The sequence below is a fragment of the Armigeres subalbatus genome, chromosome 1 (assembly GCF_024139115.2).
Source record: "Armigeres subalbatus isolate Guangzhou_Male chromosome 1, GZ_Asu_2, whole genome shotgun sequence".
In the NCBI taxonomy this organism is placed as follows: domain Eukaryota; kingdom Metazoa; phylum Arthropoda; class Insecta; order Diptera; family Culicidae; genus Armigeres; species Armigeres subalbatus.
In genome coordinates, this window is record NC_085139.1 from 256,985,901 (window position 1) to 256,998,894 (window position 12,994).

The following is a 12,994-nucleotide window of genomic DNA, read 5'->3' on the forward strand; positions in this document are numbered from 1 at the left end:
GAAAACGTTCTTCATTCCATGATGAATCTGTAAAGCCTGGAGATTCAAACCATTGAAAATAGAATGTAAAGAAATCTATAAAAGATCTGAATAATTAAGAGGATATAGGGAACCTGAACCTACTGAAGTTGAGAGTTTTGAGGGTCTACTAAACTGCCCATGATCGCATATTTGTAACACTCGCATTTTTGTACATTTGGTAAAAAGCCTGTGAATCGTTCAGAAATCTCAATTTACTGCATTTAATCCCACAACAGTAAAATAGGCTTTACTATCTTGCGTATCTGTGGTAAACTGGAAATGATTGAGTTTGTGGGGAGGATTGACAAACGATTTACAAAATCAACCAATATGCAAATGTTACAAATATGCGATCATGGGCAGTAAAGCTATAGGATGAAGTTAATTTAGAGAATCTAAACAATTTTCGCAAAATTAAAAAGACACAGTCAGTTTTTATTTCTGCAGCTCAGCATAATAAAGAACAGATTTCCGTGATTTGCTGTGATTTAGCAATAAAACATAGGTACGTATTTGCTGGAAGCTAGGACATGATGTGACAATTCAATCGAGACTGCCTTGTTACTATTCAGTCGGTAGTTCTGACCAAGATTTTTTTTATGTATACAGGTTATCCGACTTGTCAATATCCCCAACTCAGCCATCTTGGATTTTTGTATGGAATTTATGCTCGTTTGTTTACGTTTTGCACTGAAGATGCCGCGCTGGTTATTCCCATCTACTAACGAAGTCGGATAACCTGTACATAAAAAAATCTTGGTTATGACGAGGTGGTCGCCAGTGTTACCAAATTAATTTGGTACCGAACCTTCCATACAATATGTTTCAAAACTCCATGTTTCTTCCATCTTCCTTTTTAATCCATTATTTATGTAAGAGAAGCAAAAGTCACAAACACAAAAAATTTCACTTGGAAAAATGTAACTGTTAGATGAAAAAAAAATGATTATAGTGCTTAAAAACAACAAAATCATTGCAGACCTTGAGAACAATGTATAAGCCTTTAGCTATTAAGTGTTAACTTATTTTATGCCAACAAACTCGAACGCAGATATTTACGTTTATTGCTAAATATTTACTTTTAAAATCAGCAACGTTGTCCAAGCTAAGAACAAACTGCCCTACGGAAAACGCGCCGCATCGGCACGATTGTGACAGACAATCAGTACGATTTTGAAGCGTTTGAATAATCTGGATCTGCTGGTCCTAGAAAATGTGAGAAAGTTCTACATTTACATGATATACGGAATCAAAAATATCTGAAGGTGAAAGTTTAAGTCATGACAATGATCTGAATCAGTTCAAGAATCTGAAAAAAATGAGTTATCAGAGAATGCACAAAACTTAAGCATTCTGAAATCTGCAAAGATCTGAAAATGTACTAATTCAAGACAACTTCTGAAACATCACTATTTCCATTTCACTGTTTTTAATTAATAGTTGTTCAAACTTAGTAATGCTACCAGCAAGCGTCCTGCGAAAGTGGGACGCATATCCGTATTACGTCACTGGCTTGGAAATTTATATAAAAGAAGTGCATTCCTCATAGATTTTGGGCCAAGAAAATATTTAAAAATATTTTTGAGACCGTATAAATTAATGTAACTTTGGAAAATTAAGTTGAAAAATGAAGCGTCCCATTCACCATGCAGGAAGAGAGCATGAGCATGAGCATGAGCATGAGATGACCGTACAATTCGTAGTTGCTACTCCGTGATTGACCAGAACTAGCGGAATTGCACAGGGAACCAACAGATGGGACTTGGGATTAGCACTCCATCCTCAATGTGCACGTTCCGAAAGCTCAACTTTTAATGGGTCAATAACGGCGCCGGCCACGTTCTTACGATCATCGAGGAAAGGGAAGGAATGTTAGTGTAACAACCGTTGTTTTAGAGACCGACGAATCGTCTGCATCTCTACGGTTGTTATGGGAAGGAGTATTGTAAGTAGGGAGAGGAAGTGTCATTACTTAGATCAGGATTCACTTTGGTAAGTGATGTAATCCAAGTAACTAGCATGTTGATGTTGACGCGAGAACAAAGTATATATGAGTTACGGTCAGTTTTGTTCACCTAACGTAAGGGCAGACAATCAATTGCTCCCGTAGAGCTATTGTTAATTTATCTTTTACCTGTTCGCGATATTTAGCTAGCGTGATTGTTTTATATTCATCTAACGCGAAGAAAAATAATCAATATCTTAGCGATAGACTTGTTTATTTGTACTTTAGGTTGACCACCAACAATGATTATGAATTACATCTATGTGTTTCCAACGTGATTTCAAACAATCCATCCTTCGTGGCGAGTGCTTGTTTATTAGTGATTCTGTTAAACTGCGGCGATGTTTTTCATGTACTCGATAGTTATTTTCTCAACTCGAACGCAAATAATCAATCGTTCACGGAAAGCAATTGTATATGCCTATTCTGAACTAGTCGATGAACTGTATTTGACAATATAAAGTTAATAATTACGACGATATTACGCGATATTCCAACACTGTTTAATTCTTTGTTAGGAGCTGGAAAGTTATGGTAAAATGAAAATTGAGAATTGTCAATATTTTAATAACATACAATCAACCAGCGGACGGTAGATTTTAACACAATTATGCACAAAAATCCGTACGAAACCCTGGCATACACAAATCTGGAAGACTCCAATACAAACGCCGCACCAAAATCTTACATTTCAATACAATACAATTGAAGGATTTGTTTTTGTCGTATTCTTGGTTATTAAATACTGCAGATAATAGGGTTACTGCTTCTAGACTTCATCCCACGAAACATGGGAAAGGAATTTGATTTGTTTCTTATTTTGTGATTTATTTCAGCAGTAAGCACTCACTCCATAGTCCTCCAACTCAACACCAGAAGTCCAGAAGCACCACCGTTGAAGCCGCCATGAAGGGGTGGCGTAATCAGGTGATGCAATGATGCTAGGTGACTGGATGCGGGAATCAAGCCCAAAGTTGTTCACTATTCCAACGCATTTCGAAGTTTACGGATGTTAAATTTCCAAATTACCAAAGTTAGCAAGTTAGATGAAGTTGCAGTGAAGAGAGTTTGTGGAAGAAGACCAGGCGTATGGGTGAATTCGTTGATAGTTCTGTTTCATCTTTCTAGAACATTGGAACTTTCAAAAACGTTAATCGATTCATCGGCAGCCATACTACCCACTTACCCCATATTTTTACGTGCCCAGGGGTACCTTATATTAATATTAATTATTATCTACAATATTACTATAACGACCGTTTCACTTCTAAAGTTATTCACACACCTCTATGTGAACAAAACAAGCTGCCCATGTAATTTACATCACAATTAAATATAATGTATTGGGAAACACATAAAATTTTAAATAAAGTAAATTGAAACTTATCTTTGGACCGTCCTTTGTCATAACCCGCAGATCCGTACCGTACAAAATGTTGCACTCAACACTGGCTCGTCTCCTCACAATTTATGATGTATCCGCTGCCACACTGATCGATGCGCACACGTTTTCCATAACACCACACACGGCCTACGGAATCCGATTCTACCGAATCTATCAAACACAAAAGAACCTGGTTATTTTTCTGGTTCCGCAGTCCGAGCTGCCATAACCAGCCGAAACTATTTTGAAGCGAGGAAAAAAACGCAGATGAAAATTTTTCAACGTCTGTACATGAGCGCGGTCTACTACGATCCCCCATTCACCATGCAGGAAGAGAAAAGAAAAACTAATTATGCACAGTCCTGCAAAATTCATCCGCGTCAAAACCCGGTTTTAACTCTTCATTCAGTTCCATGATCGCCCATTTACGTTTTGGCTAGATTTAGCCAGCTGCCATTGTAGCATGGAAGAGCTACAATGGTACAACAATAGTGGAGTCCAGTTCATCCCAAATAATCTGAATCCATTAAATTGTCCTCAGTTTCATCCAATAGAGACATTTTGGGCGATAAATAACCAGAAATTGATGACCAAAGGAACAGTTATCAGTGACATTGGTCAAATGAAGAATTGGTGGAAACAGTTAGGCAAAATCATGACTAAAGAAGATGTGCGCCAGCTGACAAGCGGCATCAACAGAAAAGGGCGAGTATTTCTTCGATGTATGATTTAATTCAGTTATTTATATGGAATAAAATAATTTAAGCTTTGTTCCATTTTTTGAAAGCTTTTCGATTGAACGGAAAGTTTGAAAAATATACACATTTAAAAGTGCCCAATTTCTAAATGATCTGATCTTTATGTATGTAAAGTTGCAGTTTAAAATAATATTTGAAATCAGTAATATTATAAAAAAGAACTTTGAGAGGAGATGATCAGTAGATTGTGATAACAAAATTGATATTTCACGTGTATTTGCTCAGATTTTAATTGTGGGTCGCGAGGATTTGATTTTAGTCGGCGCGGATTTGCCGCACAAAATATTTCAGGATCTTTGTAACAGCTCTGCAAGTGATGAATATTTCTTTCAACGAAAAGTTCCCACAACTAGAACACAGATCGAGCAATCGCCTCATAATACATTAATACATATTACAAAACTCAATCAACTTAAATAGAAATAGAGCATACCCAAACGATGAGATGTACAAATTATGTTTACGTCACTGAACAATATTATTTAAATCAACAGCTATGCAACACATTTTATACTTAAACACTTAACATTGAAGAAATTTTTAAGTGGAAAGCTAAATGTGTATCTGTTGAAGATACAGAATTGTGTTACGTGGTGAGATTTTGTGAAGAAATTTATATGTATCAAAATTTTGAATAGAGTTCGAATTTCTTTATTCAGCGGCGCAGCCAAATTTTTTTATGATATGAAAATTTGAAATATTAAAAATTCATTTCGAAATTCCGCGAAATTCCGTTTAATTTCGTTAAAAGTATGATTTTTCAGTCGAAATTTTTGAAATTAAACGATACGAAACGAAATCAGAAAATCAGATTTCGCCATACCAAAATTCCGCGAAATTCCGCTGATTTTTTTCGAATGCCTTAAAACAAAATTTTTCAAAATACCGCATATGCTTAATACCCGGTTCTTTCCAATCCAAACGTTTCATTCGATGGGTTGCGAATATTCGTTTTGTTGTTCTGAATCCCGACATCTAATACAGAAGTACTTTGGTCTCCACTACGCTTGATGCTAGAACATGGAAAATGTGTTCTCATCATCAGCTCCAACGTTTCTGTTGTAGAAGTAGTGAAAGAGCCATTCTCTTTCCTTAAGGTGCCCAATCCGTTTGAGTGATCTTTAGCGAGCATTTTTTGTAACCTTGCGGTTTCAGGAGTATTTTCAATGTTTTCACACATGTGCCTCCAATGTATCCTCTTTGATCTTCTCAATTCTTCATTATAATCAGTGAGGGATTTTCTAAACAAATCCCACTGCTGTGTTCGTTTAGCCCAGTTGAATAATTTCTGAACACCTACGTCGATGCCAGTGAGGTAGCATAAGCATCCATAAGGTTTTCAAGGACAGTATTCCTTGCGTTGATATTGAGGTAACATTCCTGCAACAGAGGATTTAAAACAAAAAGGTATTATTTCGAATATTATTTCCAAACGCTTACCGGCTTGATGACAGCACAAACAATTTTATTTTTAGCCTACTTTTTCGATTTCTTTTACCAATTGTCAAAATTACTTTGGTAATTGGATCAAATTTTGCTTGAGTATTTTTCTTGAGATCTGCGTATTACCAATTATTAAAATAAATCAATTATTACAATTAATGGTATTTTATACTGTAATGCCTAGGATAGGATGTGCCAACTGCCAAGTAGTCAGTAAAAATCGTACCGATTTGCTGTCACAATCGTACCGGTTGCTGATTGGTTGAAAATGTTAATCGATTACTTCGATTGCACGCTTAAAATCAATAACACAGAGATGTGTTTGCTTCACACAAAACGGACCTAATGCAGAACATCTCCTAGATGAGCGACAGTTACACAGGCACAAAAATGCCTCGTACGGTCGTGATAACGGTCCTTTTCAACATGTAAACGTTTGTACAGATTCCTTGTTTCATGAGGAACCAAATACTGTAGAAAATATTGAAATCCAAGCTTCAATAAAACCACACGAGCTATTTTTGTGGCTGTGTAACTGTCGCTCATCTAGGGGATGTTCTGCATTAGGTCCGTTTTGTGTGAAGCAAACATATCTCTGTGTTATTGATTTTAAGCGTTTGGTGGCGGCTCGTTTTTCGTAGAGCAGCATGTTGTTAGTTTGACCGTGTTGCAGGTTTGTAAAGCTGATATTAAGCAAAATACGTAAATGTTTGAGTTCCAGGTTTTTGTAAAAAAAATTATATTGAACTGCAAACGTCATTTTAATTATTCTCAAGGGTTATAAAGGTTTAAAACTGTTGATTTTAAGCATTACGATTCACCTTTCTGACATGTTTGATCTCAAAGTCATACTTACATTAGCGAAAATTTCTCTCTGTTAGTCTTTCGCTTTTCTTACACAAATAATAGATGAAATGGAAAGAAAAACATCAAATTTTGATACATGATATTTGGAAGATTTTGTACCAAATTACTTTGGCTGCACTGGCGACCACCTCGTGATTTGTGAAAACGTCGTAAGTCCAAAAGAGAGACTCTCTTTTGCTATCTAGGCTAGTTTAAAATTTGTTGCAATTTTTTCACCTCAGCACACTAGACAAAGTCATTTTTTTTCAGATCGGTCCTGGAAAATCCAATGTAAATGTTAGTATGGCTTTGTAAAAATCGAAAGAAAAAGTAAACAAAGAGAGCCTCTCTTTTGGACTTACGACGTTTTCAAAAATCACGCGAGAGTTCTTTTCAATCTACATACATTTGAGCTTTCTACATCTCGATAACCAGTGACCTGCATAATAAAAAGCCCACTAGCCGTTTTTCATACAAAATGAGCTCTTGTAAAATTTTCAGCAAAATTGGTTCACACGCAATCGAGATCTAGATCTCCAAAGTTGACCATTTTGTATGAAAAACGGCTATTGGGCTTTTTATTATGCAGGTCACTGTATCTCTCTGTCTCGATGTGTTCTGATCATATTTTGTTCAGGATTTACTCTCCTTATGTCGATATGTTCAAATATTTAGGCTACTAGACCATCTTTGGACAATAACAAACACATCAACAACAAGATACGACATTTGTTTTGTTGTCGATTTTCACAGAGTCTATTATATATAGAGTTGCGCAAAGAGTGAAGCCAAATCTACCTATGGAACTGTGAAACCGTCTACCTATCGAGCAAAGTAAACAAATGCTTGTTGGTGAGGCGGAAGTATTGTTATCGCCTAATGATTATTATGGCGAATTAAATCACATGAATTGAAATGTATTAGATTTGATCTAGAAACAGATTAAAAAACATCAATACTTACTTACTTGATGCGCTACAGCTCTTCGATGAACCTACGCCGAATGGAGTATCCTTCTCCTCTGGACTCGATCCTGGGCCAATCGCTTCCAGTCGCCCTGAACATTGAGCGCCCTCAGGTCCTCTTCAACTGCAAAAGGCCATCGTGTACGCGACCTTCCACGAAGCCTGCGGCCTCTTCCGGGTTCTCTACTAAATATTATCTTCGCTTGACGTTCTTCCGGCATACGAACAACGTGACCAGCCCACCGTAGTCTGCCGTGTTGTATAAGCTTAATAATATCCAGCCCTTTATACACCTGGTTCAATTCGTGATTCATGCGACGCCGCCAGATACCGTTCTCCTGTTTACCGCCGAGTATTGTCCGCAGCACTATACGCTCAAACACCTGAGAGCTCTCCGATCAGCCTCCTTTAACGTCCATGTCTCATGGCCGTATAAAGCCACCGGAAGAATCAGAGTAGTATACAGCGCGAGTTTTGTTTTCGTTTGCAGACTACGGGACTTAAGCTGGTTACGAAGTCCGTAATAAGCCCTATTTGCAGCTGCAATACGCCTTTTCACCTCGCGGGTAACATCATTATCGCACGTCACTAATGTTCCAAGATACACAAATTCTTCTACCACTTCAAATTTTTCACCATCCAGCACTATTTCGCTACCACCACCACTAATGAACCCACGTTGATTGCCAGCGACCATGTACTTCGTTTTGCTGGTATTGATCGTGAGTCCAATCCTCGCTGTCTCCCTCTTAAAAGGCGCAAAAACCTCTTCCACGGCACGGCGATCAATTCCGATAATATCGATATCGTCTGCAAATCCCAGGAGCATATGCGATTTTGTGATAATAGTACCGCTTGTTTGCCCGCTCTTTGCACACCAGCTCTAATCGCTCCTTCGAGCGCTATATTGAACAGTAGATTCGAGAGTGCATCACCCTGCTTTAATCCATCTAAGGTAACAAATGACGTCGATATTTCATCCGCAACCCATACACTTGATTTCGATTCGTCCAACGTCATACGAATCAGCCGTATCAGTTTCGCCGGAAAACCATGTGCAAGCATAATTTGCCATAATTCATTCCGTTTCACTGAATCGCACGCTGCCTTGAAATCAATAAACAGATGATGTGTCTGCAAGTTATACTCCCGGAATTTATCAAGGACATTTGATCCGTCTTTGATACATTCCCCAATAAAGCAGGCTTGACAAAACTCCTCACACTCGCTAGAGTTGAATAAAATCATCATCAACAAAATGCTGCCTACGCATCCTCACAATTGAGTGGAAGCGTAAAAAAGCAGAGGTACAAAAACACAGAGTGAGGAAAAGCAAAATAAAAACACATGTGAGTGAGGCGTCGGGTGAAAGAGCACTCATTGAGCCTCCGGAGCGACGCTTTGTATATGAAAAAAATCTAGGAGGCTGTTTTGAGTGTGAGTGTAAGTGAGTGTCGCAACACAAGAAAAAGATGAACAGATAGACTCGCTCTTGTTTTGCGACGCACAAGCTCGGGTATAATGATGCACAATGTTGTGAGTTTTGATGCTTATTTCTGCTCCTCAAAAAAACTCTTTCTCTTACTCATTTTCTACTCGGCGAGGAGTTTTTGGCAAGCCTGCAATAAAGTAGCAACAAGAAACTCACGTGTTTGCACTCTGTGGGTGACTTGGTTATCGAATTAAAAAGCTTTAGAAGTGAACGCTCCCGTGAAGTCACTTGAAGGGTTGAACAAAAGTGAAAGTTGGCAACGGAATAACAAGAGCATCATTCAGAATAAGTGTAAGAAGATCCTCTTTGCGTAACTCTATATAATAGGCTCTCATTTTTCATAGCAACTAGCTATTTTGGATCTAGTACCCATTTCAATTTTCTTTCCATTCCTTGATTTCTTCTTATCTCGATGGTCCCTTCAATATGATGTGGAGAGGCGACTGTACTAAGCTTAACCTTAAAAGACTTCGAAACCATCACAGTAGTATCAATCCTAACAAGCAACGAAGTAGTCGTTGGTCGACTTACTGTTGAACCATCAAAAGCAGTGATGTGATAGTTTGCCGGTAGACTCTCGTTTGCTCTTTCGCCATAAAAAAATAACTCCACAGACTATAGATACAAAACAGTCTAAAATTAACATTCTTATCATCACATTCACCATCATCATCAACAAAACAATGGAAGTGATAGCATCAATTAGATTCTATCAACCGAAACGGTATCTTTCGAGCAGACGAGACTATCACCACCTATCTGATAATTTTGCTGCCCGCATATTTATTGGATCCCATCGATAATTGCCTGATAGAATTCGCACAGTGATGGTGGATCGTATGCCAACCTACGTAGCTCGCATGCGTTTCTTCCCAATTCTGAACCACCGAATCCGGCCTTAACCGGTATGATGAACGCTGATTGGTCCTAACCTAGACCCCCGGAATTATTTACCTTCGCTTATTGTCGTTCGTCGCATCATGATTGAAAACCGCGACTCCGGTCCTCTCTCTCCTTTTTGAACCGCGAAGGAAAAAAGAGAACAATACAGACTCTGAGAACATCAAGCGGCGACAAGAGCCACTCTGAACGGCCGGCGACGGGATGTGCGCGATATCTCGGACCGTATGGCTCAGTAAGTGAGTCGCCGTTGAACAACACCGAACGCCGAACGTCGAGTGGCTGCGCGTCTATCTCGACCAAAATCAGACTTATCAAGAAAGGTGCCGGCTGAAAAGGAAAAAACGGAGGTCGAGAACGGACAAAGGGTGGCACAGGATTTGAATTTCGGATTTAGTTTATTTTCGGAAACGCCAAACCGACTTCAAGCGTTCGACACCGCGCCGTCTCTGTCGTCGTCGCTGGGGTATTGTTGTTCGTACTGCGATCGTAAAAGTCATAAGTAGTGGTCGCGGAACGGATCGGAAATCTTGAAGTTAGAAGAATTATAAGTGAAAAGGGGGTGGTGAAATTTGGGGGAAAACAGCGCTGAAGGGGTTGACGAGTGCGGTGTACAGTGACGAGTTACTGAATAAAAGTCGGACAAAACTGGAGTGCGAGTTGGGCTTTGAAGTTCATGAGAATTGAAGCTATATGAAACTTGTTCAAAATGATCGCTTGTTTCTTACGATTTACGGCTTTCTCCATAGAAGTTGAATCTGTCCAAAAACTAATGACATTTCTGTAACTTGATTCAACTGTAAATCTTGTTGGTAAAAAACAAAATATATCAAAATTCACAGCAAAAGGGATTGAAAAATTAGGATACGGTTCTCCATCATGTTTCGAACTGCCTTCTATACAGTGGCTTCCCAAATAGACGATTAGGAATCGATTTTCCCGTTTCTTTTTGCGAAAAACTGAGAAAATCGTAAACATATAAGACAATTCTTTGTTTTTGAGTGTGGTTCATGTGGATGAGATGAAACCCAGTACGATTTTGTAAAATCCAAAAATATTTGTCTTATGTAGGTTTGAGATTTTAGATTTGCCGAAACGAAAACAACCAACCGAAATAAACTTCGACCGGCATTCTGGTCACTGTGATCGACGCTCGATCGCCCACCCGCGTGTGCAACCATTAATGAGCGATTTCGACCGATACGATTGCTCTAAGTGGCCGACCATGCGTCTCCATCCGAAAGTGCGGTGCAGTGTAGTGGATTGAATTGGTTTTATCCGCTCTGGCACGGTGCGGTGAACGCGACAAGACGAGACAGGGGCGAATGTTTATCGCGCACCGCGGCGGCACTTATCTACTTTTTGGAGCAGCCCCAGTAGCCAGAGCGCACGCAGAAATGCTGTTAACCAGTGTTATCGAATCGAATCGCCAAATACAGCAGCAGCAACAATAATAAGACAAGTGTATCGACGCCACCGCTACCGACCGCGCGCCGCCATATAGTTTTTCGGCGGTTGTATATTTGTAGTGACCATTAGAGGCGATAGTCGAAAAAATGCGAGCTGGATCCGGACAAGAAAAGATATCGTCTTACACCTCGTCTTAACGGGGTAAGCGCCAACCGGCCGTGGGGGTGCCGGTGAAGAAGTGAAGCTTGTGACGAAGGAGTGTGGTGCGAAGAAGAGGTGGATTTGGTGGCAGGCGTGGGCGCTTATCGTTAATGTAAACAGCCAAAAGCGCAAAATTTGGTGGTGAAGATTTGCAAAAACTCGGTTCTTTTGGTTTCGGATTTCACGGCTCACAACGGGCGGACTTTCTTGTGTGATTTTATTAGAGCAGAGATTCTCAACCTTCGACGGATAAAAGCAAAACAATGAGGAAGGCGTAAGTAGCTTCGGGAACGATTTTTGCATATTATGAACTTGTTACATTTTGTGAATTTTCTTCATTTTTGAGGAATAAAGTTTTTGGAAAATATCTCTCGCCTTTATTCAAAACCACAGTAGAAAGATAATAATGCGTTTCAAAATACTTTCTTTTTGTGCATATTGAGTATACCTACAAATGGTACAAACTCACCTTCCAGATTTTTAAGCAAGGCTGAATTTCTTAAATCTACCAAATCTTTAACGATTTTATGTTCTCAATGAATGAAAAAAACCTTCGTAAAAGTTTTTGAACAAGAAATAGTGTGAAAAATTTCTTCAATTGCTTCAGTGTACTATCAATAATCTAATCTAGGTAGGTGGCCGTCCAATAACTTCAGCATACTTGGAAGTAGATAAATGCAACATCAACTTAACTGAAAATATGTACCTATTTCTTTCCAATTTATTTTGCACCCTTATGCTTGTACGAGATCATCCAAATCCCTTTATTGGACAGGTCGGGTCGACGGTTCCGATTACATAGGAAATCTTCATTGGATGAATTTCGCTTTTTTTGTTATTCGTACCAACGTCATTTTTTGGATTTGATAATTTCGTGGAGAAAATTGATGGCCAGTATTTGGGTAACTTGGAACTGGTTTCGGGGCTCTCGTCGTAGATTTCTCCTTGGATTCTCTCTGAGAGTGGATTTTCTTCTCAAAAATGTTAAAAAATAATTTTACTTCCATGTTTTCTATTATTGTTATTTATTTGTTTTTTGACAAAATTTAAGTAGTTTGTGTCATAAAATAACATGCGCAATCGGATTTATCGTGAATATTGGGATTGTAGAAGCTTAAAATCAACGCGCTTCTAAATTGTCAAATATTTACTTAAAAATAGAAAATTAAATAATTTTCTCAAATTCTCAAAATATTTCAATTTCAAATAATATGAATACGTGAGTATCGTCGCGTTGCGTCGCACGTCGCGTTTACTCTGAATTTACCATTAGAATAAAAAAATATCAGTCTAAAGTTTAAAGTCTAAAAATTATCAGTCTAAAGTTTACTGGAAGAAATTTTTGTAAGTTGAGGCAAATGCGGCATATTATTCTACTTCATCAACATTACATCTTCAAATAAAATATTTCTGACTCTCATAATAGTTTATATACATAAAGAAATTTTTAACTCCAACTATTTTTAAAATCAATAGTGAACAAATTTTGAATATCATTATACTAACCTTTTCGGCGACATTCTACAAACATTTTAACAAGAAAAGCTCATCGCATACAATTCTGAACAT

General features: G+C 38.4%; 1 protein-coding gene across 5 annotated transcripts in view; it reads left to right on the forward strand.

Annotated features, from left to right (window-relative positions):
- The window catches only part of LOC134206900 (adenylate cyclase type 9), a 149,887-nt gene that overhangs the window by 103,840 nt on the left and 33,053 nt on the right, over positions 1-12,994 (forward strand). Inside the window, exon 1 of one of the 5 annotated variants that reach the window (XM_062682646.1) lies at positions 10,952-11,699. The exons of the other annotated variants lie outside the window; for them this stretch is intronic. The gene's annotated coding sequence lies outside the window, so the exon portion shown is untranslated. Of the gene's footprint in view, positions 1-10,951; positions 11,700-12,994 lie in introns of those variants that run through there. 5 annotated transcript variants of the gene reach the window in all.